Below are 27,587 nucleotides of genomic sequence, written 5' to 3'. Positions count from 1 at the left end.
TTGTGGTGAATCTCCCGCAGGGCTGACACACACGCACACGAATACAGGCATCGCGGTTCGAATCGATTCGATGACGATGCGCCCCCACCCCACGCACATACACATTCACACGTGCATCCACCCCACCCAGGAGGGTGGTTTTGTGTACGCGCGCGCGAGAGAGAGAAAGAGAGAGAGAGCCACACACACCAAAGTGCACCAGAAAAGAAGGCAAAAAGAAGCGAAGAAAAAACCCCAGTCCCATCACAGGACAAAAAAAAGCAAGAACGAATGAAGATGCATGCCGCTTCGCGTTCGCTTCGTAAGTGGGTCACCGCCAAGCTGGGTCAATGCACTTACGTGCGAGCGAACCACCGCGCTGTGTTGTTCTTTTCTCTCGCTCACACCCTTGCGCTCCCTCTTCCATCACGTTCGTGCGCGCGCGCGCGCCATTGCACCAATGACTTCTCTTCGATTCTCCTGCGCCATCTTGTTCGCTCCTGGGAGAGCCGGTTCTATGCTTATGCTGCGGAGCATACATTCTCCCGCACAAATAGGGGTGACTCTCAGCGTCACGATCGATCACGCTCTCGCTCTCTCGAGGGTGCACGAGAACACTCTCGCGTGACAGTGCCGCGTGCTCGCGTAGGCCCATCATCATCATCATCATCATCATGTGGCAACATTCCAGCCGGATCCGTTAGAATCAACCCGCGCTGGGGGGCCGCAACATCCTGAACGTGGGAAGGAAAGCCACCCTTACCGAAAGAGGGGGGTTCGTGATAAGCATGCGAAGGGCCCATGCCGGTTGGCGCAATCGATACCGGCCAGTGTGAACGGGCTGACCTAAAGAACGCCATCGCACGCTACCGGCATTGCATCATCGCCACGTCATTAACGGAAAACGAAGCGTGAGTGGCGAAGTGAAGCGAAAAAGGGAAAGAAAACCAAAAAAAAACAAGCTTCGAAAATGGCCCACCACTACGGTGGCTTCCGAGGCAGCATCCAATCGGTCGGGCTAATGATCGGTGAGCCGCGTCTAATCCGCACCGTGCCGGCAATCGAGCGATCATCACACGCCAAAAGTCGTGCGCGTCGTTCGAAAGGAAATCGTACAATTCCACCACCGAGCATCCGGATGGGGGGGGGGGGGCACCACGAGATTTGTGGGAAAAGGAAACCTGACGCGAAAATGAAACGAAAATACGACCGGCCACTCGGTGGGGTTGCGTAATTCACGCAAACGGATGACCAAACGCATACGCACCGATCGAGCGGACATTCCTTGGCGTGGGTTGGTGTGGCTGTGTTTCATCCCCCGTGTGTTTTTTTTTTCTTCTGAGGATTCGATTCGAGGCTTCGACGTTGACAACGCGTCGGGATGGATGCGTGTTTGAAATAAATTCGCAAGAAAAAAAAACACCGTACGGAGTAACGACAGCATAATGCTGTGATTTGAGCCTTTAAAAAGCTTAAATTGTGTGGGTAAATGGTGAAATACCACGAAATAATTAGACGCCCAACTGAAGGTGCATTTACTGCTCATATGTTCGTGACATATTTATGGTTGATCATTCCTGATGTCGCTGATCGTTGTCTAATTAAATCAGAAGGCATTTCACATCCTTTCGCAACACAATCATTTCCAACTCATCCTCCCGCAACGCCATCCGTTTGCGGCTAATTTTTTTTTACTACAAATTAAGCTGCATCACCACCCGCTGTGCATCCTTCGCGACATTAATTTTGCTCATTTGCAAGCTCGATCCCGCGCACGCTTGGCCTATCTGCAGCGCCACATCACGATGCGCTCATTCGCATTCCTGCGGTTGTCTGCGATGAAGTGTTTCTCACACGAAACCGACTGCTAGAGTGAGAGAGAGTGAGAGAGAGAGATCGCGGCAGGTTGGCATAAAAAAAGACCCTCTACTCACATCCCCGCCACATTACGGAGGTGTCGCGATCGGGTTTTTTTATGTTGTGAGAAAAAAAAATACCTACGCAAACTCAACAACTGCAGCAGCGGCAGCAGCAAAAAAAAGCAAACCCCCAACGATACTAACCACCATCGAACCGACTAATCGACAGCTACCATCGAAAGCGTGGTTGGTAGGGGCTGGGAAGCTAAATTGATACTAATTATCTGTTTTCTAGCTGCGTGCTGGCACTTCAAACCCAAGCTCTGACACTCGTGGCTGTGGTGGCTGCGAGAGTGCGTTTCTTTTTTGTTGTTGTTATCACACTCTCTCACTCTATGTCTCTTCTTTTCGCACCATTGCGTAACGCATTTGTGCCCAGGCGATGCCAGTTTCGAGTTGGTTGTCTCGAGAAGCAACCACCGGGTGGTGGGTGGGAAATCGGGTGGCTGATGGGTGGCTTTTGGGGTGGCGGAGGGTCTGGAAATGTCTGACCCGAGACCTGAGGCTTAGAACATGAGGACTCGGTAGCGGAGCTCGTTACAACGTAACGCTAATCAGCGGGTGGCCCGATGGGGGCAAGAACATGGCACAGCGTGACACCTTGAACTAGAAAAGTGTCGTTGTACCATGGCGAGCTCGTTGGCTTGAAGGGGGCTGATAGTGGCATTGCAGCGAGGTGCGTACCCCTTCTCGGTTCCGGTGCATCGCGGTGCATACGGTTGCATACGCAATACGACTTTCGGGCGAGTCCTTGAGCGATGCGAGGTGCTGTGCGTTGGCAAATTATACGTGTGATAAAATGGTACATCGGCGTAATTGTCTGCGAAAATTAACCCATTTGGAGGGTGTTTTCTTGGGCGGAGGCCCGAGGTCCGAGGCAGTATGCTGAAGAACGGAAGGCTTTCAATAGGGGAGAAGTCTCCATTAGGCTAATGAGCTATGGATATGAAGAGCTATTAAATACGTGGAAATAGGTAAAGAATCTCATAAGTATCTGAATTATTTTTACCATAAGCTTTTTCTAGAAATAAACTGATCTATAAGACACTAAGAAAAGTGGGATAATGCAAAAGCGTAAAAATTTCAATTACAGCTTCAAAAAACAGAAAATTTTGTGTGGATGTTTTTAATTGTTATATACATTTACATGAGATATTGCGCACGATTTTATCAAAAATTGAAAAACGATAAAATATGAGAAGAATGTTTTTTTTCAACCCACCTAATATTTATTATTAACTGTCACAATGATTTCAATTAGTAGCCTATTTGTAAATGTGTAATAAGTTGATAGAAAAGTTAACCATAAAATATGTAACCCAATGGAAAGAAGAGACAATATCCAGACAACAATCAGACGCCTTTCAGGCCCTGTAAAGGCTTGCAACAAAAACTTCCCATGGCTCTATCTACACCTTCGAATACGATCCCAACCGATCACCTGGTTGCGTGGGAGAAATTCGACTATGACCCTGCCCCTAGGCAACAACCACACATCGATCAGTCGATCAGTGACCTTCAGGCGCAGTGCAACCGACCTACACCGTCAGGAGCAATCGACCGTTCTCAAATGCACCGGCACTACGCCCTACCGGACGTGTGCGCATTTTCGTTCGACTTCTGAGGGGCGTTTTGTTTTTGTTTGGTTTTGCACACGTGCCTCGAACGTGGTTTCGCCTCACCGGACTCGATGGACGCGCGGACACATGAAGCATAAAAAAGAACGACAGCGCGCTTTAGCGTTTCCCTTCTTGATTGTTTTTAACCGTTCGTTCGTTCGTCCGTTCTGAAAGGGTTTTCTCTGCCTGTTGCTTTAACCCTGAAATAGCTTCTCTCCTTCTAGGGACACGGCTACAACTGCACCCATGATCGAGGCGTGCACGAAGCGCGGAGTTTTCCACGCTACGTTCCAAAGTCGTAAAAGAGCAGTTTCACTTTCGCAACATCAGAACCCTTCTAGTGTGGGGTCGATGGAGGCGCCCAACGGTCAAGCCCTTTGGGGCGACCACGGACTCTGCCCATCGCCGACAGCTCTTGACCTCCATTTGGAATGCGATTTTATTGCACAACTTTTCGGTGGTGCAAGAACCGCGTCGGGGCTGATGGCCGAGGGCACATAAAATGGAGGCGAGGTTTTCCCAACCCCCTGTCGAGCTTCTTGGCTCGACGGAACCGCGATGGTAGGCATGTTTTCGAGCCCACCGCAAACTTTCGATGATTTATGGCGGGCGGGCTGCGTATCGTCGATAAATATCATTATTAAGATTTACATTCCTACCGGTGGGGTCCGTGGAAATGCATACAATTAGCCTACTTCCGTATCGCGTGGACCTCGAACCTCGTGCAGTCGTGCCCCACCGGAAAACGGTGGTATACGTGCGCGGAATTGGCTTTTGTCACGCGCATGGCACCCCAAACCCGTGAGGGTTGGCGTGTGTTTTAACATGTTGTTATCGAATATTTGTGCCACCCGAATCTAATGGCGGCAGGTGGATTGATCGGGTTTTTATTTAACGCAATTACTACAACCGGGAAGGAATGTGTCATGTTTTTCCTGTTCCTTTTTGTTTTTCCCTTCGAGTGCGTGTGAAAAGAAACCACAAACATAGGGTGCGCTTCTGGGTGGGGTATTCTTGAATTTTTCTCCTCTAATCCATACGCCGGTCTGACCTCCTTCGGAAGGGGGTATGAACTTTTGGGGGGTATTTTTAATCCAACCCCCATTTGTTGGCCACTCAAACGACATAAATGCGGCTACCGATCAACCGAAACGAAAAACAACCAAACATCGAAAGTGAAAGCGAATTCACCAGCTCCAGCTCAAGCGAGGAGAAAGCAAACGCAAGAAACATGTCAAACAAAACACGGGCGCTCGAGTTAATGTGTGCGGTGTCGGATTTGGTTCCGAGAACGGGACGTGCGCCGGATGGATGGCGGGTCGATGAAAAATGTGCCTCTCAAAATCTCTCGTGACGCCGCCGTCGCTGCCGGTGCTTGTTTTCCTTCTTCCGGCGTTGCTAAGCCGAAGGCGTTGGCGCTTTTATCTAAATTAAATCATTGTACCACCCGAAATCCGGAACCCCCGACCCCTGGCGGAAACCCGTGGGAGTCGATGATCCCCGCCGACGAAAAGCCAGTTCCCGAGCCCGAGCCTGGCAGTCGATTAATTACGGACGATTTATTGGGAAGGCAAGGCTTACCACCGCGCGTATGTTCGCGTGGCCTCGCGATGTCATGTTGGGGATCCCACCGTCGGGAGCATTTATTTTGGTCGCTTTTCTTTCGTTTCTTTCCCTCCCCGCCCCCCAACGAAATGTCTTTCTTTTCCATCTCCATGCTTCCATGGTTCGGCGCAAACGCCAAATCCGAACCTCAGGGCCATCAATCATCAGAAAATGCAGCCGCTCCTTTCGGTTGCACCCGTTCTGTGTAAGCCGCGTTGGTGGGATTATGTCTTCGGAAGCCATTTGCCACGTTCTCGTGTCGCAGTGTATTGATTGGGGTCTTTTTCTGAAGTACCTACGAAAAGGGTCTTCTCAACATTACGGGAAACATATTTGTTCAACCGAAACGCGGCTAGTGGCTTAATAATAAATATAATAGCTAATAAAATATCCCATCAAGAGGAATAATGGAGCTATAAAAAAAAACACTGCTGATGGAAACCAAAAAGGAAATTTCCTCTTCTATTTGGATGATGAGCATTATCCCATTTGGCTGTGCTGTTACCTATGTAAAAAGAATGGAATAGTTGTATCAGTTATTACCTTTAAATTTAAAGTTTCCACTGAATGCGTGCATCCTAGTATTTTTTAACCAACACACAAGATTAATGCAAGCCCTTTGAAGGTCTCCACCCCTAAACGATGAAGGGTTTACTCCTCCATTTTTTCGAATCATCCCCCTACTAAAAAGCCAGCCCAGCACCACAACTCAGACTCGCGATGTTGACGCTTCAACGTACGGCGCAGACTGACAACGCTGAGTGGCTGAGTGACTCCTGCAGCACCACGCACAAATGAGTAACGCAGCAGCTCAGTCACACTCATTTCCCCTCCCAAGTGTAGCTCACACCGAGTGCCAGAGCTCACGGTCCCACTGAAGAGCGCTCACAGCTGACCGAAAGGGGTCAACGACCGACCGCGTGACAAAGATAACAATATAATTATTATCAAACAAATTTTGCTGCCCCACTCGCGCTCGCGCACCACAAAACCGGCCGCAAGCAAACGCACGCGCGCGCGCGCGCGCCATTTTTTCCTTCCTGCGTTCTTGCGTGCGTTCTGTTGCGGACACTTTCGTCTTGCGTGCGTTCACTTTTGTCACTTTTTCAAGTGGCCGCGTGGTGCTGTACGCGTATTTCTTCCGGTCTGTCGTTTTGCGCGACATAAGCCTAAGAAACCCATCACGCAGAGCGTCTTTGGTGCGTCTCGAGTGAAGGCGTTTGCTACTAACGCCGCGGCGAATTCACGCCGGTACGCAACTCGAGCTGTTGCGCCGCATTTTTGGCGAGATTTTTGCGCTCGCGCCTGTACCCCATCGAGATGCAGCGTCCCTCCCGCCCCCCGGCAGGGCAGGTGACACTGGCCGCGTGATACGCACACACGCGCACACGGTGGGCGAACAAAAACACCTCCCCCCAGCACGTCAACGACACGACACCAGCGTCAAAAAGGGGTGGTTGTTTGGTGCCGATACTGAGACACGTTGAAGGGGTTGCGTTTTTTTTTCTCTCCATTTATTTCCTCCTTGCTTTTTTTGCACCCCTGCTTCACTTATCCTGTTGCTTCCGGGGAAAAAGGGGTGGCCCACGGGTGGACTCGGGCGGTGCAGGTGAACGGCGTTCATCCGTTCGATTTGCCCGAAGCTCGATTCTCGCCAACGGCAGCAAAACTCGCCAACCAACCGTCTGGTCTCTGGCCTGGGCCCGCAACCAAAGTCAAAGTCGAACGCCGCGTTGTCTTATCAGGACGGCCTGGCTCGGTGCGGGTTCGGCGGGTACATCGACTTTTACTTAACCCGTCTCTTTTTCGCTCTCTCTCTCTCTCTCTCTCTCTCTCTCGGTCTCGGTCTCTCGCAATCGCACGGACGGATTCGTGGTGTGATTGCCCGCGCTTACACCCGTCCGTCTGTCCGTTTCTCCGTGTGTTTTCCTTGCGATCGCTTCTGCTCTCCTGTTCTGACGTCAGTTTTTCCCTTTGGAAATGCTTCACCACTGGTTCGGGCAGCGCATCTTCGAGTGCTGGTGGTGGATCCATTCGAGGGATGGTGTTCGTTCTTTGATCGTTTATCTGAAGGGCTGTTTTTGGGGATGTTTGTTGGTTTGCTCAACGCAACCCCTCTCTTTGATGGGGTGGATGTTGTGTTTCTTCTTTTTTTGGTATGCAAATGCTTATCACATGCGATGGAATGTGCTCTAACCCACGGTTGTTTAGCATTATAAGCTGATGTAATGCTAAAATTTACCGAGTGTATTGAAAAATTGCACAAAAGTCGACCATTTGTGCTATTTGATATAGTATTTTCGCTTAATATCGCTAATACCGCCACGTTAATCAGAACATTCTTCATGGGAAAATTGCTTTTGCTGCAATTATGTACCAAAAAGAAGTACCATATCGGAATAAATGAATTCAATCGCTTATCTTTAAAGCTGAACAAATTGAACAAAACTGAACAAAAATAATCAATAATTGTATGCATAGATTTAAACATGTCTTTATTTTCTCTTTTTACAGGTAAAAAAATTAAATTGTAATGCGTTTGTAAAATCCTTCACCCTGCGTCCGAGTAATGAATGCGATTCCAATGATGTCTCATTGTAAAACCATAAGTGGTATGTATTTCGTTTTTGATTGGGTATCATTTTGGCGTTCCTAAAAAAAAACGCCCCTTATCGATTGTCACCATCATAAGCTGCCACCAAACGTCAACGATAAAGACATCCCCGAGCACAATGTGGGGACACCCGGGACGATGGGAAAAACGGCATCGCACAAGAAAAGATGCATCAAAACTCCGCAATGCACCAGCGATTGCCGTCGGGAGGTACCTCGTTTTGCATGCGATCTCGGTGCTAAGGCTCACAATTCCATGCCACCAGCGCGGTGACGAGATCGAGGGACAAATTTTCCTCCCAACACACATACACACACCACACAGGGCGCTGAAATCTTAATCAACACCACTGACACGCCACGCGGTGACTGGAGGACTTGTAAATGAAGTCACATTGCACCAAAACTCGCCGGGTTTTGGGGTGCGAAATATTTCATCCCCACCATCCGACGCCGGAGGACAATGACCGGGGGGTCGCAGAAAGGCCACCCTGTTTTATGCTACGCGTCGGCCCTTTTTCACGCTGTCACCGTGGCGTGGATATTGATCCCAACTCAATGCTAATCATTCCCGTACGCACGCATCACGAGGGCTTCCCTTTGAATGGCATTTTTCGATCCCCATTTTGCATCCCACGGAAGCCACCCTTGCTCGCGTCTTTCTGTGCTACGGCTCTTGCGCTATTTCTGTTGCGCTGTCGGTGTTGCGTTTTTTTTTCTGTTCGTTCGCTTCTTCATACCACGCGAAAGAGGAAGAAGGCTCAAGTTCACGGCAGGCGTATGTCATACGCGAGCGCCCCCAAAACCGTGGAAACCAAATGGGGGGGGGGGAGGGAAGAAGTTGGCCAAACTGCGATTAGCATGGCCGCGGACTCCCACCCACCCAAACCACCCTTCCACTCGTCCTTCCGCATCAAAAAACAAACCCCCGGGAAGACATTCCGTGCGCGAGAGCAGTCAGCTGGTGCCGGTTTATCGGCCTCTCGAGCGGGATGATGGGGAAGATTTGGTCAGAGAACCTTCCACACACACACACACCAACGATGGGATCGAAGGGTAAAGGGCACGAGAGAGGGCTTTGGGCGGGGGAGGGGGTTGATACGCAATGTTGTTGCCACCGCATGTCGTCCCCACGCGGGTCGGCTGCGTTCATTGACAGCGTGCCAGTGGGCACTCGTGAATGCCGATCCCCCTCAATCACTCTCAAACGAGTGCCGCCACCACGCCAAGGCGTGAGTGCGCGGTGAGTGCGCGGCAAACCAAACCCGGCGAGATCCTGTGCTCCCGCATTCCGTGCGCTAGTGTGAAGCGGTTCTGTTGAGTTTTTCTCGCCGGCCCCGTCGTGGGCAAAACCCGCGTGTCGAAACCCAGCGCAAGGGAAAATCGCGCTTTTCCGGCCCACTGTTGTGTTCGCCTCTTGGCAGGCCACTTCGAACGCGCGATCTCGAGTGTTGTGGCCCCGCGTGTACGCTGACGTAGGGCGCGGCAGGGTTCGCGCCCTCCTTCCTACCACCAATCATCCCCCCCCCCACCCCGCCGATCGAACCCGGTCGTTTTTTGGTGCCCGTTGTTATTGTTGTTGGTTTCGTTTCCCGTCTCCCCGAAAGCCCCCTCTCTCCCCACAGCTAGCGGAATCAGGAAAAGTGTGCGAAACAGAGTGACACGATCCTCGTGATCCTCGCCGTCTTGTCGCGGGCGTGAACGCGCGTGTGTTGGCGGTGATCCGTGCCTCCCTTTTTTTTTTGCTGCGCCCCGTTCATCCGCCGCACGCCCTTCAGGGCCTGGTGGGTGGGGTGAGTGGGTGGGTGGGATTTGGTGGTGTCCAGAGCCGTCGCTGTTGCTACCGGCGGTTCGCGAACGGATGCGTCGGTGCATTTTGCGCGTCGGTGCATTCGAAGGAGGACGAGTTCGATACACTCTCCACCCCGTGGTGCATTTTCTTTCCGGCTGATACTTGTGCGTGCGTGTGCGTGCGTGTGTGTGTGTGTTGCTGTCAAGAGAAGAAACGCGTGTCGCGTTGTGGTGGTTTGTGTGTCGATAGGGGTTTTTTTGGTGCTGCTTGCAGGCCCTCGTTTGATCGTTCGTTCCCTTCGCCGGTGGATGCACATTTGCCGCATTGCATTTTCGACGTCACCCAGCGCCCTATCAGTGTGCGAGTGCGTGTATGTGTGTGTGTGTGCGCAAGTGTGAATCGGAATGTGATGCTTTGTATGTGCGCAGCTTTCGCTGGTTGGTGCGAATTGTCCAGCTCTGAAGGTGCGATCCGCTTCCATTTGTGTACCCTCGCGAGGTGTATGTGTGCGCGGGTGATCGTACGTGTGCCCACCATGGCCCTTCGGTAAAAGCCCACGGATACGAGTGGCGGCTTTGCGAGGATTATTCTGGGCTTCACTCCGGTTGAAGATTGTACCACGCGGCGAAAAATACACATCCCAGCTATTCGGCCCCCTTTCGCTTGCGTGTGTGTGTGTGTGTGCAAGCGCCCATGTGCGTGTGTGTGATGGTGTGCGTGTGTGTGTGTATGTACGCACTGATTGATGATCGATTAAAGCGAGCTGAAGACCGACGTCGGGCTCAACACCCGTGTGACAAATACGTCAAATAAATCAAGGAAAAACGGATAGAAAGCAACCCGGAACCCCACGCGGGGAAGAACGAGGGGTACAGAAGGTGGGGGGGAGGGGGGGGGAGGGCGACAATACACACGCACACCCAACGCGGTGTGATAGTGCGGGCGCGGAAAATCCACCCACCACCCGTTGGGTCTCAACGACGGACCCTCCTTGGCGGCGTGATTTGACACTTGTGCCCCCGGGTGAGGTGGAGAGGGGGTGGGTGACAAGGTGGGCAGTGGTGAAATGGATGCGCCTGGTGTGTGCGGGCGGCGAGCCGGCGCGTGTGTGTGTCGCTTTCTTGTTACATGAAAAATGGATAGGTTCAATGACACGGCACCTCGTACGGTGGGAGCGAGTGAGCGAGCGACACTGGCGGCAAGCGTGTAAGCGAGAACGAACGACCGCCCCTTCGCGATGACATTTGAGGATTCGAGAGAGAGAGTGAGAGAACGCTTGGAAGAGTGAGCAAGAGTGAGAGCGAGTGAGAGAGAGAAAACCGCGAGCACGAGAGGATAGCGTACGAGACGGGCGCGTGTATTTGCGTGTTTATGTGTGCACGGTGCATGAATCAGCTCCAAAAACTACCCCCAAAAGAGTGGCAACGATTGGGTGGAAAAGGGGGAGAACAAACAAACGATGACCAGCGTGGAGATAAAGCAAGCAAAACGAGAGAGAGAGAGAGAGAGCCCGTTCAATCGCATCAATAGTCCCCCCGAGTGAATGTGTGTGCGGCTGGTGCACATACACGCCCGCACACATGCATACGCACGCACTTTTTCGCGTTCCCATGGGAAAACGTCAAACGTTAGAAACCGCCTGCTTTGGTTGCGCGTGAGCGAGACGGGACGAAGTTTGCAGAACGTCAAACTACCCCCGTCGGATGGGGTGGGACGCCATTTGTATCTCTGCTTCACCCTGGCGACCAAGCGTCAGGGGTTGCTAGATCACCACCCCGCTTAAAGCCATTGACAGTTTGTACCGCGGGCACACAAACACACTCACACACGCTCTCAGGTCGTCGTGCCGCAATTTGACAGCTCTAAAGCTAGCGCCTGGACCAAAACAACCACGGGGGAGTCAGCAGCTTCCTGCGACAATTATCACCACCGGACGGGGATGGTCAGCCGCCCCGGTGTGTGTGTGTGTTTGTGGGGCGAAACTCAACCATGATAAGGGCTGAGGGTGCTTCACACACAAGCACACGCGTGTCGGTTGGCAGATAGAGTGCTAGAAAACATCACTATCAGGCGTGCCTTTGAGCGGCACCTGTTTCTTATCGGTGCGGTATCGGGATCGCTTTCGATTACGGGTTGACGGGGTGTAATCTCTCGTTGGGTGGTGAGACACGCTTCTCTATCACAAACATACACGAAATCACACACAACATTCAGCCACCGCACGTACGCACACAGCGGAAGCGCATTAGAATAGGGAAAACGCCGCAGAAAAACACCTGTTCGTTAGGGTTGTTTTCTTTGCCGCGTGTTTCGACGCGTGATCGATTTGCTGCCCAAATTGGACACCCGACGTTACGGTTCTTGCGAGAACATCCCTGCAGCATGCGCGATCACACGCCGGTAACGCCACCGTAACGATCGCCAATTTTGACAGCCAAACAGCACCCAACCCGGTTCGGCACATTTGACAGAGCGGGATCGGTTTTCTTTTTGTTTCCCTCCCATTGGGGATATTTTTCCGGGAGTTCTAACTTCCGTGGGGAATGGCAGGAGAACCGCGTTTTGTGGTTTTCCCGGTGTTTGCGCTTGGCCCCCGGAAAAACCCCAAAAACCACCCCCAATCGCACACACACACGCGCGCGCGCGAGCGCCCTTTTGTTGGACGGTCCACGATCTCTGCTGCCTGCTTTGGTTGCTGAATTTTTACAGGAATTTTTGCCTCCGCACTTCACTAGGATGCTCGCGCGGTGTCAATGAACTCGCGGTCGACGTAACACACACGCCTCGGTACGCCTTCGCTCGCTAAAGCGCGCGCGAATTCTCTCCCTCTCCGACGCGCGACGTCACGAAAAACCACACGCCTCTCTCTTTCTGTCTCCTTTCTCGTTGTTTCTTTTTTCCCGCCCGTCGGGCGCGATCTTGGGTGATCCATCGATCCTGCAGCGAATCTTCGCACCAGCACGTGACCCAGCGAAGCAACCGGAAGCAAGCGGCTAAGGGTGCCTTCTGGTGCACGTTCGGTGTAGGAAAACAAAAAGTGCATACAAACAGGGCAGGACGCGATCGCGCGATCGAGCCAGTGAACCGGTGGAGCGCTGTTTCTTTGCTGGTGATGATAGCAAAACGGCAAGTGACACGCAAGTGCTAGTGCGCCTTTTGAAGAATTTAGCTGAATCGTGCCAGGCGTGGCAGGAATTGTGGAAGCACCGCGAAACACGAGAGCTAATGTGTCAATTCGGTGCCGCTCCAAATCGATGCAAATCGACACGGCGACACGATCGCGGAACTGATTCACAAATTTACATACGCTCGCAGGGAACGCAAGCACCGGCGCAGGTATTTCTCACGGCAAACGCGGTCGCAGCAGTGGCAGGAACTGACATCAATCGAATCACATTACCAGAACCAAAATGACCTCCCTCGGAATTGGCCCGATTTGCCCGCGATCGCGGCTGCTTTAATCGGTGACAATTATTCAATCGACCGAACGCACATCGATTCGGTCAAGCGGCCGTCCACTACGTCCGAATTATGCACCTTTGGTGTGCATTATGGATTCCCTAGGGGCCACCTTGGGCAACCTTGAGCATGGGAGGCTCAACATAATTTTCTCCTCTTTTGTTTTCCCATCATTAGGCATTCAGTTGGATATTTTATTTACTCGACGCGTGCGTGAATGATTCAGTTTTTATTCTCGCCTCTCCCGTTCGGTGTTATTTTTGTGGTAATTACGTACCGATTTTTATCACCACCGGAACGGCTTTTGTGTAGGACAACAAAGAGAAAAAAGAAAACGGCGAGCGAAAACACATTATGCCATATCGATTGCGCGAGGTGGGCGATTATTATCCTGATGCATGATTTATTAACCCGGCCTGGCCGATGCAAATGGATGCAAAACTGTAAGCGGAAGCAATTTCTGAACCCATCCCACCCTGGGGGTTGGCAGAAGATGGGAAAGCGTGCATCAGGCACTGTTGAAGGGCACGAGGGTGATGATTTAAAATCCTTAATTGCGTACTGAAGCGTGAAAAGCGGACGCCTGGTGGTTTATAAATGCATGAGGCACCAGGCGTCCGCTTGGAAGCTGCACGCCTCATTTAAGCGCGCAATGCTTTTTAGCATATAAATTGCCATACAGGAACGAACGTGTGCGATAGCGCCCATGCAAATTAGAAGCACTAGGAGCTATTCCACTTTTAAACACGGAATATTTATACAGCTTTTTTGGTGGCATATTCATCCTTCGCAAACGTTGCTCTAAAATCAAGGAGACATTTCCTTGCTATGCCATGTCAAAAGCATTACTTTGCAGCACAGAGCAAACAAAAAAAACCCAGCGATGTCAATGCTCCGTAATTGCAACGGCATCCACGCCCGAATTCCCTGTGTAAGAATAACATAAATCTCAAAATAAACCAGTGTGTGTGTGTTTGTGTGTTTTTCCATCGTAAGATTAAAATTGAAGGAAAAAAAATAAGAAAACCAGACACGCAGATGGTTTATTTCACTCTTAAATTTTATGTTTTTACACCCGCGCCATCCCGCTGGTTCCTTTGGGACCGCTCCCCGGCGACGAGCAGCGACGCAAAATTCGTGCAACTTATGCGCACGAGGGCGAAAAAGTTCGCGAAAAGAAAAATTGCGCCATCTCACGCCGCGTGTCGTCCGTAGGCCGTTGACACGCGGCCACTGACCAACAACAACGCGTTCGGCGCTAAAGCAGCAAAAAAAGGAAAAATAACAGGAGCTAACGGATGTCGCATCCACCCCAGGGGTGGGTGATGACAAAATAAATGAAATGCAAAAAAATAGGAAGGAAACGAAAAGAAAAGAATCGCCCATATCGAATGTTGTCTTAAACGCATGGTGAAGCCAACAAACAAAAAAAAGGTGCGCTTCCGCTCTGGCTCAGCCTCAGTCATTCGCTTGGCGTGTTTTCTCGCCGAATGTTGAACGAAAATCATTCGCGAACATCTCAGAAACATGCCAGGCAAGGCGGAAGATTGCGAGAGAAGAAAACGAGAACACTAACGATGATTAATGGTGCATTTTCGTCGGATTCATCTCGTGAATTTGCCTGCCCGGGCAATGCTCGGCCCGGGGTCCTGAGGATTTGTTTGCGTGCCATCCCCGGAGAAGGATCCGCAACCGAGGCGGTAAGGAACCAAACGCTTGTCTTGGCTTGACAATAGTGCAAATCGATGTTTGATTACTTCTTCCGCTAACCGTTCCTCCGAAGGGGCTAGCAAAAACAAAAAAAAGCATACAAGAACCAATGACCCGTCCGATCGGGGTCCGATCATGATGGCGCCTTCACGCCAAGCCATCGCGCCTCAAGATATGACACTCGACTCGCGCCTCGGGTTGAGTACATGATAAGGCGTGAGGTCGTTGAACCCACACGGCAATGCATTGGGTGGGGCACACTCGGATGCAGAGGTTTAATTAATGGAAATCGATATTAACATCAGCTCGCACCCCGCTCAGAGAGGGTGGCTTGATCATTTCGCATCCCCTAAACACCTCTCCCTTAAGGGGGCCATAAATCTCGACCGGTGTCAATTGGTCGGTGTAAGTGCGCCCCCGAGCACAGGTGACAGGTCGCGAAGCAGTCACTTCGAGCATCCCCCAGGTTTTATCTGCCCACGGGGAGGAACGAAACGCGTTTCGGTGAGATCTAATTGAAACGCACGATTTATGGGTGCTAATTTCGTCGGGTCCGAACCATAGTAGGGGCTGGACCGCCCAAAAAGTGTGTACTTTTGAAGGCATGCTTTCAAAACCCCCGTCGAAGCAAACACACCGTAATGGGTGCTTTTATGTAACGGGCTTTTCACACATTCCTAAGCAAAGCGCACTCAGCAAAGGCAGAAAAGAAGATGCAGCTTGCATTATGAAGCCGGCACGTCATTTAGCTCCGGGGACAACGAACCAACGATGAGTCCGGGGTAGCTTTTCTGCACCCCTGCAAAACGATCGGTTGGGGAATTCGCTGAGATTGTCCCGTCTTCTCGCTTGTCTGTCGACGAGCGCCTGAAATGGCACTGAGAAATAATCAACATAAAATCAAGCTGGTCCGTCGAGCCAGCCGTCGGTTCGAGAACGGCTACGTGACTCGTTCTCGCCGATTTATGAACGACTTTTTTGTGTTTTACTTTTCCCAGCCCACGACGGGCGTTCGGGGAGCAAACTTTCACCGGAGCGGTGTCCAGAACCGGCAGGGCGTCAAAAATCATTAACAATTTACTACCGACCGGCAAATTTTGCTCGCGGTGAAAACTGAGAATCCCAAAACCAAAAAACGCGTGAAACGTGCAAAAACGAGAAAAAAAAAAACAACTAAAAATCACGCCCCCACACACGCGTTCAGAGGGGCTTGTAATTGCGCGCGGGTAGAACGAACCCCCACGGGGTAGAGGGCGGAGCTTGGGTGGGGTAATGGCCGGTGGGTGGGTGGGTGAAATCATCGAACCCGCGGCTGTTTGTTGTGTATTTTGCTCGCTCGACACATCGCGCGCGCGTTTTGCGTCCATCTTTCGAGCCGTCCATTGCGCTGCCGAGCGCGAAGAAGCCACAGCAAGAACATGATGGAAGGCAACGACGACGACGACGACGACGACGTCAACGCGTTCCCGGTCTCTGGCCAGTGTTTTGCTTTAGTTCAATAACCTATTCTTCCCGGCCAGCCAGCCAGCCGTTCTCCATCTCGCTCTGGCACGCGCGTAAACACTCACGTGCCTCACGCTTGCACGCTGCACTCACGGCGTGAGAATGACGAAAAGAGATGGCACTCAAACAAAAGCGACGAACGGAGCGAACAGAGCGAGAAACCACGTATGAGTGCTGAGCTCCGGCGAGCGACCGTGTGCGCTCACCCGCGCGAGTGCGTGAGCGCTGTGTGTAAGGACACTCACCCGCGATGCGGCACCCACGGGGAGGTTAATGATCCTTTCTTTGGGCCCGCCGTTGGAATCGCGCAGATGGTTTTATTTTTATTATTACCACTGCCGGCCGTTCTCGCCGCCAGCGCCACCAAACCAAGCTCAGCATATTGCCGTTGGGTACGTTGCCCGCTTTTCTTCGGGCTCCGTTTGGTGCCGTTGCTTTGGCGACGCCGGGCGGCGAACAATGTGACGTAATTTTTGGTGTGTCTTCGTTCGCTGTCATACCGTGGATGGTTTTCCTCTTTCTCTTGTCTCTTTCTCGGTTGCGGTGCGGGTCGTTCTCTCGCGTTGCCTGTGGTTTTTTTTTTCGTTTTCTTCTTTGCATGCTCTTGCTCCTGCTTTTCGTTTTTGCTAGGCCGCGGTCGGCCATTGCTTCTTGGCCGTTTCGTCGGTTTGCCTCGCCGTACGTCCTTCAGGTGGCAGTGTGTGGCTTCTGCGTGCATTCCTTCCAGCCGTTCGGCGGTTCCGTTCCGCGTGCCTTTTTTTCTTCTTCTTCTTCTGTGTGTTTCCCTCTTCCTTTCCACGATCTTCGCGATCGCCGGGGGTTTTCCTCGACCCTTTTCGGTTGGCACCCATTCATCCCGGGGCCGGTGGTTGTGCCTGGGATGAACCAAACTCGCCGTTGTTGGATTGCATTCGTGGCGTTCTATAATGGGACGGTTTGGAGCGTGGGATAAGGTCAGGGAAATGTGCATTCCGGGTGATTTTTTCCCCCTCTCTCTCTCTCTCTCTCTTGCACGTTGTTCGTGTACCCGGTGTGGCAACGGGATACGACCGAACCGGGGTGTGAGCGAAAATAGCAAAGAAAAAGGAAAACGACGGGTTCCATATGGTAAAAAGGGGTTAATAAACTCAACAGGCCCCGAGAAAGCTACAAGCTAATTGAGTTATAATTATCGCACGCCTATAGGGCCTAAACATACACACACGCGCGCGCGCGCTAGATTCCGTGGTTCCCGCAGGTAGGTGCGATTTAAAAGTCAAGAAAGCACCAATTCATAGTCGCTCCAATCGAAACGCGATGTCGACTTGTGTCTCGCGGGCGTTCTTAAGGGCACTTTACATAATTCCATGCTCTCGATGCGCCTCATTTCACCTTTCCAGGACATTTAGAGCCGAGTGCTCGCTGACATCCGAGAATGCCGCATCTCTCTCTCTCTCTCTCTTTCGTTCAACCTTCCGTGCCTTTGATGGGGGTGGAGATAAAATGGCGCAAAAAGCGAACGAGCGGATACTGCGCAGGGAAGGAACAGGGCATTGCACCGATGGCGCGTGTCTCACACTTGCACACACTGCACGAACCGATAAGGATGACGCCGTCGAGGAGCGCTCCTGGTGCGCGACATCCGTGGTGATGCAATTTTACAATTTCACAACTTTGACAGCAAGTTCCGAGCAGCTCCAAGCGGGTTGAAATGTGACATCATTAAAGCTTCATTAAAGCTATGTGCTCCGTGTGCTCTGCAAAGGGCAATGTCTGCAGCCCGGGGTTTTTTTCTCGTTTTTATTTTATCAGTAAGCAAAGCCTCATCGCCCTTCTGTTTTGCGGTCCACAGCAAGGTCAAGGTCATTCCAGGGGCGCATCATTTGCGATGCCAAAGGCCAAAAAGCGTATCTCAGATTTTTTTCGCAATCTCTTGCCCATGCTGATGGAGTGAGATTCCATGTTTCGGAGTCCATTGAAGAGGGTTTTTGAGTGGAATGCCAACTAAAGCGCATTTGAGCAATTGATTTATATCTCTTTTTTTTCGTACATTCCCCAAAAGTAATTCCCTTTTCGTGATGGGCTGCATAATAAAAACGTTCGAGACGGTGAGCGTGTTGGAGCGGCAATAATAAAATTGCAGATGCATACAAGGGCGTTCTGGCGCGAATTTCTCGCTGCCCGATCGTGCGTCCATTCGACAGATCGCGAACGTGATCGCCGGTCAGCCGGACGCAAAATGGCGGCAAACAAGCGCCCGGAACATGGCACCCGGCGACGAAAAACCCGGCGAAAACGAGCGTCTCGGCTCGCTCGGGGTTAATGGTCGCGGGCGCAACGCGAAAACAACTGCACTAGTTTGCAGCGTCTGTACTTTTTCGCGAACCCGCGCGTACGTGCTTATTGTGCGCGGCCAGTTCTGAGAAGGGATGGTTTTCGTTCCCTTCCTTTCGCCGGGAGCCGAGCGCTTGATTTTTTGTCTTAATTTTGTTGGCTTCATTTTAATTTTATTTTCACCAACGCGTGCGATCAGGAATGCTTGGCAAGTTGTCGGCACAAACACTCCCATTTCCCTCAGATTTTCGTCCCACGGTGCCGAATTTAGCAGGTGCACTTTGCACTCACGCCTGTAAAAACCGTGCGCTGTAACACCGAGCAGCTCCAGTGGTTGGTGTTTGGCTCGGGCTGGGGAGATTTACGAGCGATGAAAATCCCGTCCCGAGGTTTTTTTTTATGGAAAAGAGCTGCAGTCTTCCAATTTACCGACAAAGTCACGTCCGAGAGTGCTGCTGCTCGACAGGATGAGCTCATGGTGGAGGAATTATTGGCCACTGGCTTGACGATAGTTTCAGTGGCATTGTCAAGGAAACGATAGCTTACATATTGCTTAAATAATTATAACAAATGAGCCGGCGATTGTTCGAACAGCATATGAACCGTAGCTGTATACGTGCAGACCCTCGGATCAAATTTTCAAAGAACAATCATCATAGGAAAATGCATCAATCGATACTGGACCGATCGCACACTTGTTGCGGTTGATGATTATTTATCTTTACGCCCTCAGGCCGGTTCGGTGGCCTTTTGTGACGCAGAAAAAAAACGCCGGCAAACGGACACAATCGAAGCCGATGGCAAGTGACTTAAGCTCTACCAGGAGCGATTCATTTTGCTGCTCCTTATCGAAACACCGATGCAACCAAGTGTCCAAGGCGCCTACCGTCTGGTGGGCGATCCTCAACCAAGCTCGCAACACGCAACGGCACTCGGTTCTATTTATACGCCCAACTATCACTCTCGTTTTTGCCCACCCCACCAGCAAACGGGCGTCATTAAGAATCAGCTCACCCAACACCCCATACCAATCCGCATACGCAGACACATGCAGTGATGCACCGCGGGGCTGTCGCGTAATGCCACTTTCGCTTTCGCGCACGCCAGATAGTCGCGACTGGGTGGCGTAACGTTTCGCGATCTCGGGCGTGAGAGCGTTGCGCTGAAATTTATTACTTGACGGATGCCGCGGATGGGCTTTTTGATAAGCCTTTTTGTAATCGGGTCCGCAGGATGCAGTAGTACATTTAGTTGGTTCGCTTTAATTTTGCTAGCACAGGAAAGCTACTCCATAAATGTCAAATATGCACGGTTTTTATACCCCTAATAGGACAATAGTTCTTTTAATGTCACTTGTTTCTATTCAATCAAAAGTGGATCTAAAAATAGATCAAAAGCATCATCTGCCTTTCGATAAGGGTTCATGAGGCATATCATTTGTCGAAATGCTATAGCTGTACATAGCGCAAACTGTTCAATTTTCACACTAAATCAAAAGGATCTACCTCTTCTTTCATGCACATACACAGTTGCTTCCGGCGTGCGTACTTTTATTGTCCCAAAATTACAGCAAATATCGCCATTAGAATGATTGAATCCCTCCATCCCGCAGCGATAAAGCGCACGTTCAGGGGCCATAAATTGTGCAGCAATAGCTCCCCAACCCCAACCAACACGCGCTTGTCAGTGCCTCCATTACGCCTCGGTCTGTGTATATCATTTCTTTCACCCTTCTTTCCCAGCCCACGGTGACGGTGACGAGGGTGCGCGCGCGCGTGATGGCGGCGACGACGGAAGTTGCGGTGGAAAATGCGGAGGCCACCGCCCCCAGGAATCGGGGGGGGGGGGGGGGCTTTAATCGAAACTTTGGTCGGTGCACAACCACACAACCGCCGGTTTGGGTAAGGGTGAAGGGATCAGAACGAGCGGGTGGCCGGGCACACTCGCACTAACCTTCTCCCGCAACCCAGCAAAAAAAAAAAACGGTCGCATTCGCACTCACGGCGCCGCAAAGCGAACGCAAACGCAAACGCGAGCGATTCCCCGATTCCGCCACTGTAATCTCATTTTAAATAGATTTCCGTTTCTTGACCTATCCCACCGCGGTTCGTGGTGTGCGTGCGTCGGTCGGTGTGGTGATGCTTTTTTTCTTCTTCTTCTTCTTCTTCTTCTTTTCGTTGCTGCTCGATGCAGTTGGCACCCCGCCGGGCGGCCATTGGCATGCCGATTTTCACGCACGCAGAGACGTACCCGAGAACGAGTGGATTGGTGGTGCGGGTGCTCTTCGTGCGTTCTCTAAGCTGGCTGGGCGCAGGTTAGATGGTGTGCGTTATTTTCGCACACCATTTTCTTGTGCCAGCAGCTCGGGCCACAGTTTTCCTTGCACATGCACTCATACACACGTGCGCCGAACGTTCCTCGCAATCAGCTCGCTTCCTCGGCGGAATTGCTCCCGGTTTTGTTTTTCCCCCCCGGTCTTTGTCATTTATTTTTTGTTCCGTCTTTCAGGCGCGTCTTTGCCGTGTGTTTGTGTTCCCGTGCTGTTCTGTCGCTCGTCATCGCTTACGCCTAATGATGGCCTGCTTTGATGCTCGCGCGCTAAACGATGTCGCTAAATTAATGCACTTTTTCGTTGCACACAGCCACAGCGCGTTATGGGGCTGGAGGTTTGCTAGTTTTTTGTTGTTGCGTGGTTCTTTTTGAAGCGCGTTGTTTGTGAGCTCTCGTCCCACATGTTCACTCTCATTCACATGTGTGTTTTTAAAACGCAATTACATTTACTCTATCCTTTGAGCATAAGTAATGCGTTAGCAGCAAGAGATGCAACAAATGCACACATGTGTATCAACATCATTTAGAAGTGTATGAGAATGGCCATCCAAGGACATCAAACGAATCCCTCAAATTAGCCTCACATTTATGGCACCATCGCTGTTGCTAAATTTGTCACCACCATCGATAAATGTCTATTTTATTGCGCCCTCTTTTCGCCTGCCAATGAAAACCAACCCTTATGTCTACACCCGTTTTGAAACAAACAAAAAAAAATCGCAGTATGACCCTTATCAGTTGCATGGCGGTTGGTGCACCGAAATCGAAAGCCTCCCCGGATTCGCAGACACCATGCAACCGGAACGAAGGGAATCCAAACAGCGAATGACGAATTTCGTTCTCACCTCACACAACTCAACTCGTGTGTGTGTGCGTTGGCCAGCCTGCCAGGCGGTCTCGGTAATGATAACAAAAAAAGGCAATGGGAGAAAAAAAAAGCGCACACCGAACGCAAACAACCGGGAGATATCGGGTATACCTGGGGAGGGATGCCCGATTTTAGGTCAGTCCGTCTGCGCTGATTAAGGTCGACGGTTTGTTGGGGCCGCGTTAAGTGTGTTCCGGTCACCTGGGGAGAAAAATCACACCCAACACCGGCACGTCATTTGGTGGATCTGATCGTTGATTTTTATCGGTGGGAAATTCAGAGAGAAAACTCCCTACAATTATTGTTCTTTGGTTGCAATGTGATTCGATAAGGGTAGTTTCTGCGAGCCGGTTTAATTCCTCCAAAAGTTGCTGATCGTTCTTTTGATCGTTCTTCTCGTAAAGCAGTGGTGAATTATCGTAGCGGTGTGATCGATATCGACGTACGATCGATCGTTACTTTTTCCGGCGTAAAGTGAACTGTTCTTCAGGCGAAATACACGAAAAAAAAAAAACCGGGCGTCTGTCCCATTTCGGAGCAGCAGAATTCAGCGCCGAAGAAGCCCCGAATCCGTGGCTAAGATGAGTGTGGAATGTATCGAGGATTTGTATCCCACCTAAACCCGGCATGGTCTCGGGGGTGAAGTGAACTATACGCGTGTATGGTGCATTGTGGTGTGAGAGTGCGTCAAGGAGTGCAAGAAGAAAACAAAAAAGGATAAAACATTTTAACACCCCATTTCGAGGATAGGACATTCGAAGGGCAGAGAACAAGGACATCGGGGCAAGGCCCCACGTAAGCTTTTCGAGCAGCTGCTCGATTCGAAACTACCTCACCGTGACAGGGGCCGGCAAGCGGTCCTTCCATACCGCGCGATCGGCAAAGGAGCTCGTTCTCCGGTGCCAGCGAAACGCGCGCGCGCAAATGGATGACGGAGAGTTTTTGGATCTGTTCAGTCAATCCTGGAATGGGAAGTACCGCAGCGGGACCGACGAAGCGACGACGGTGGTGCCGAGCGGGGGTACCGGGGCTGGTGGTGGTGGTGGTGGGTTCGGTGGGAGCGGTAACACGGCTGCAGTGGCGGCGGCTGCAACGGCTGCAGCAACAGCCGCCGCAATGGCCGCTGCACCAAAGCTCACCTCTCGGCTCATGCAACCCCAACAGGGCCCGGCTGGAGGAGGGCAAGGGTTGTACGCCAGCACGAAGCACTTCCTCGCTCACCTGCCCCCGGCTCACAAACCACCCGGTGCAACCAACGCCGGTAATGGCCGCCAGGCGGCGCCACCGTTCACCGTACCGGGTGGTGCCGTACAAACGACTGATTTACGTGATACAAACCTAGCGCCTTTAAGAAACACAAGTAGCAGTAACACCTCCAGCACCTCGACCAGCACCAGCAGCAGTACGAGCAGCAGCAATGGCAGCAGTAATGCGACCAGCCAGCAAAGCAATAGCAACAGTAGTACGCATCTTGGCCACGGTGGCGCTAATGGAGCGCCATCTTCGTTGGGTGGTGGTTTTGCGCGGGAAAGTCGCGATTTTCCCAAGCTCAGCCACAGGCTGCTGCAACCGCTCGAGCAAACGCCGTCCCAGCCTGGTCCACCCTCGTCCGGGGGCAGTAGTTCCGGATCGTCCGGTTCGGGACTGCTGCGAGGACCGGGTCAGGATGAGCAGAACTACAACGCGTTCTGTTCGACGCTTTCGGCCGTCGCATCGATGGCGGCGGCTTCGCTCGCGATGGAGGAGGAGGATATGGCCGATAGTACGACGCCACCACCACCGCCATTTGCGACGGGCACACTGCTGGGTCAGGGTGGTGCTGGTGGGCTCGCTGGAACCGGAAACGGACCATCGGGTGTCGATGGTGACCTCGGCCAGAACGGGGAACTGTTGGGGCTGAATGGGCACCAGCACGAGAAAAAGACTCCCAACTCAATTAGAGGTAAGTTTTTTTTTGTGTGGGCCGACAAGCGCATCCTGATGATCTGTCTCGCTAGTGCATCTGTCAAACTAATGTCAAAACAAAAAAAAACATGGTGGGCAGGATACTTGATTATCGAATAGTTGGGACACTTTGTTTGATTTTTACCACGCATTGTTCGATCTGTCTCTGGTCACAATACAACGATTCTACATCACCTTCGCTGGCGTTTTATTTGCCGATCCTAATCTACCCCTTTTCAAACACCCCCACACCCACCCGTTGCAAATTAAAGCCCCTCTCACTCACCCACGAAAGGGTCAAACGGCCACTTTCGCCGCACCATCGAGGATGACACATAAGTGGTTTGATGATGGCGTCATTCGCGTCACCAGCGCCCGTTCGTTCCGATCAGCACCATCACCACCCACAACTGGGCGCACCCATCGACATGACCTATGCAACGGCGTTTTCCGTTGATATCGGTCCATCCCTCGAGCCGGCCAAAGCACGCTGGGAAGATTGAACTGCTGCATTTGCTGCGCAATAGCCCTCACTCGGTGGTGAGCTTCGACTGGTGGGTGGTTTGGTGATTGGGCGGGTGTGTGTGTGTGTGCGCGCAAAAAAAAAGGTCAATGGCACCGGGAGTACGCGTGTGTTGGTGTCGCGCTCACCCGCATCCTCTGGCTGCCTGATTGTGTGGAGCTAGGGGATGGTTCTTTTTTATTTTCGTGCTGCCATTTTTTTTTGTCCGTTCGCTCGTTCGTTCCTTCGTTCGTTCGTTCGTTCGGTCCTTGCATCGCTTTTGTCGTAAATATTGACGCAGGCACGGATCGCAGATCTTCGCTACGACTCGTTCGAAAAAGCGATTTTCTCTGGACCGTCCGAGACCGCATTTGTAACGCGTACTGATTCAGCATAAAAGTGCGCCCGTCCCGGGCTAAAGACAACTGCGGTTGGTTGTCTGAATCGAATTAAATCAAGCCCCCCAAATTGTGGCTCATCAATTGCACAAATTTCACATTCTGTCCGGTGAATCAGCCGCTCGGTTGGAGTGCCATTTTTACCGGGGCCATTTTTGGGATTGGGATGCAATTGCACCGTTTCGGTGCTTCTCGTTCACCCGCACGCGGTGTTTCTGGAACCGTGATTCAATTGAGCGATCATAACGCGATGGCGATGGTTCGTGCGCTTGCTGTATTGGACGGTACCGATGCACCGAGCGCGATGCAGCGCATTTTGAATACCCGTGCGCCCCAAAGTGTGTCATAAATGCACGCGAAGTTCGTTGACTCGTGCCCCACGGGAAGGGAATGCGATTTCTCTTCCGCGTTCGTTACTCAATCACGGACTCGCGAACGGTGTGGAAAAAAAACACGCCAGCCACGGATGCACTCGCTCGAAAGGTGAATTTGATTGCTGGAAAAGGTGTGGTCGAACGCAAATAAAAATGCAATAAAATCTCCAATCGTCCGATCGGTTTACGATAGCTCGGTTATTGAGCAATGCGATTTAAATAGCGCCACAAGATGAGGAGTAAGCCATTTTCCGGATACAGCAGCAGCAGCAGCAACATTTTCGGAGATTTTTTAATTTGGTTAACGAATACAAGCCACTCCGAATAAAGCGCGGAGTTGAGTCAAATTTGTCTAAAGAAACAATTCGGCTCGCTGGTAGAAGGAAGGATGGGAAATTTGAAAGCATGGTTTTTATCCTCTTCTCGCGTTTTGCACTCGCAATCGACTGTCCACTAATTGAGCGCCATTCCGATGTGATGGCGGTGCATTACCATAAGTGGTCACATCATGCTGCTGCTGCTGCTGCTGCTGCTGCAGGCGACGCGTGTGCAAGGTGAATTGGCCGATTGTGGCGCATTGTGTACCGTGCGGTGAGAAAGCGGAAAGGAGAAGCACCACCCTCCGGACGAAAAACGGGGAGGGTGAAATTTGTAAATTTAAAAACAACGCCCCACCTCAACGCGCAAACGGCGTATCGGCATCAATTTGCATGAAATGCACATCGACCGCAGGGACCCTCGGCTGTTTATCCAATGGTTCCTGGCCTCGAGACCTGCAGAAAGGATGGAAACGGGGGTGATGAAAATGTCCATCCCGTCGTGTGTCAGCACCTTCCCAGCCACGGGACGATTGGGTGGCAGATTTATGGCCAAGAAATATCCCTCCCGCTAGGGCTGGGATATGCCAGCAAATGGAAAAAAAAGCCCACGAAAGAGTGCATATGCTGGTGGTGTTGGAGGCGTCCTATCGGGACATTTAACACGTTGCCACCGTGGCCGCGTGCCTGTTTGGGGTGGGTCGAATGCATTAGCCGCATCTGCCTGCATTGGGGTTGGCGGGTCGCGATCAGGAAGTGCAGGCGATAGAAATGCAAATGCGCAACCATGCAGTACGCGGACCACGGGAACAGGCCACGGGAAGCCAAACAGGGGGCCACTCAACCGGGAAGTGTCCGCTGACGATCCTGCCAAAGGGTGCCGGGGGCTCGAGTGTGAACGGCGACGGAACAGATTGTGCACCAGTAGTGCCTTCTCGGACTCGGTCACAAGTCAATGCACGCGAGTCGGCCACCTTTGCGAGTCCACGCATGAACTTGTTGCATTTGCAACCGAATTGCGCTGGCAAAAGGCGAGGCATGAATAAGAAATATTAGCCTGTGCCTGAGGGTGCCTATAAGGCAGATGGAAGAGCGAACGACATCGCAAACATTGAGTCAATTTGAAGCTCCAAAAATAAAAGGACACATCAATCTGTCCCAAGTGTCAGGCGTCAACAAGAAAAGGCTTAAGCACGATCAATAAAGACGAATGATGAATGAGGTCACGGTCCAATCGGTTTGGCCCGCGAGATGGCCATATATAAATATTTTTTTTTAAATGACAAGAACGAAACGCAACGAACGTTGAGTAATTTATTCTAACCATGACACACGAGAGCACGCTATACCTTTTGAACGTTTCACGATAAGATCGGGTTTAATTTCCATTGCAAATTGTGCGTGGTTTGGCGGGTTGCGCGAGTGAATTGTTCATAATTTTATGAGGCATTCGTTCGTTTTAATTTTCTTTAATTTTGTATTCTTCTTGTACAGTTTTGTGGATGCTCAGAATTGCTCCTTCTGCAAAAGGGAGAAACAAATAAATGCCGGCCGGTTCGTTGTCCTTCCGTTTCTTCGACCAGCAGCATTCACTTTCTCTCGGAGGACCTGCTTGCCATGTTTGGGGTGGTGTTTTTTTTCCTTTCTTTTTTTTTCTCAAAATCACATACCCTGGTCAGCACGGCCGGCTACCAAGGCTTAGCAAAATCCAGCCACCCTCCCCAAAAACCACCCAACAACCGCCACCGGCGGCTGACTCCGACCGAGGTTATTGACTTTGGCAGTTTGGCAAATATTTATTTTGATTCTCTTATGCATGGAAGATGAACGCGGCGTGTCGACGGGACACACATGGGCACGTGTCAGGGCGAAGCGTTCGCTGGGCCGAGGAACCGGGTGTGTGTGTGTGTGAAAAGCAGCACACGGCTCCCAAATGATGGACAGATCACGTTCGCAGCGAGTGTATGGGAGGCTGGTTTGGCGTGATTTGTCGTTCGTTTGTGCTGTGTGTGCTGCTATTCGGTAACGAGATCCGAGGGAGAAGAAAATGCTGTTTCCTCAGCTCCATCGGCATCTTGCGCCTTACAGTTTTATTGATGTAACTGATGGATGGTGGTTCGTTCTTTTTTATCTTTCTGTCGTTTCCTGCATATGACGAGACGACTAAAATAGCGAATTGCCGATCGCGGGGTAGGAGTTGTGGACTATAATGGTGTTCTTATTGATTTTAAATAAATAATAGCAAACATGCTTCGAGGACGAACGAATGGAGAGTGTTCCATTAGCTTGGCTATTAAATATTATCAAATAATAAATGTTGTTTTAACCAGCAGAGTGATAT

At 51.3% G+C, this 27,587-nt stretch overlaps 1 protein-coding gene across 1 annotated transcript in view; it reads left to right on the top strand.

Annotated features, from left to right (window-relative positions):
* The window catches only part of LOC128725959 (probable nuclear hormone receptor HR3), a 60,197-nt gene that overhangs the window by 20,130 nt on the left and 12,480 nt on the right, over positions 1–27,587 (top strand). The window lies entirely within an intron of this gene.

This window comes from Anopheles nili, chromosome 3, assembly GCF_943737925.1.
Source record: "Anopheles nili chromosome 3, idAnoNiliSN_F5_01, whole genome shotgun sequence".
In the NCBI taxonomy this organism is placed as follows: domain Eukaryota; kingdom Metazoa; phylum Arthropoda; class Insecta; order Diptera; family Culicidae; genus Anopheles; species Anopheles nili.
Note: the sequence above shows the minus strand (reverse complement) of the source record. Positions and strands in the feature narration are given on the sequence as shown.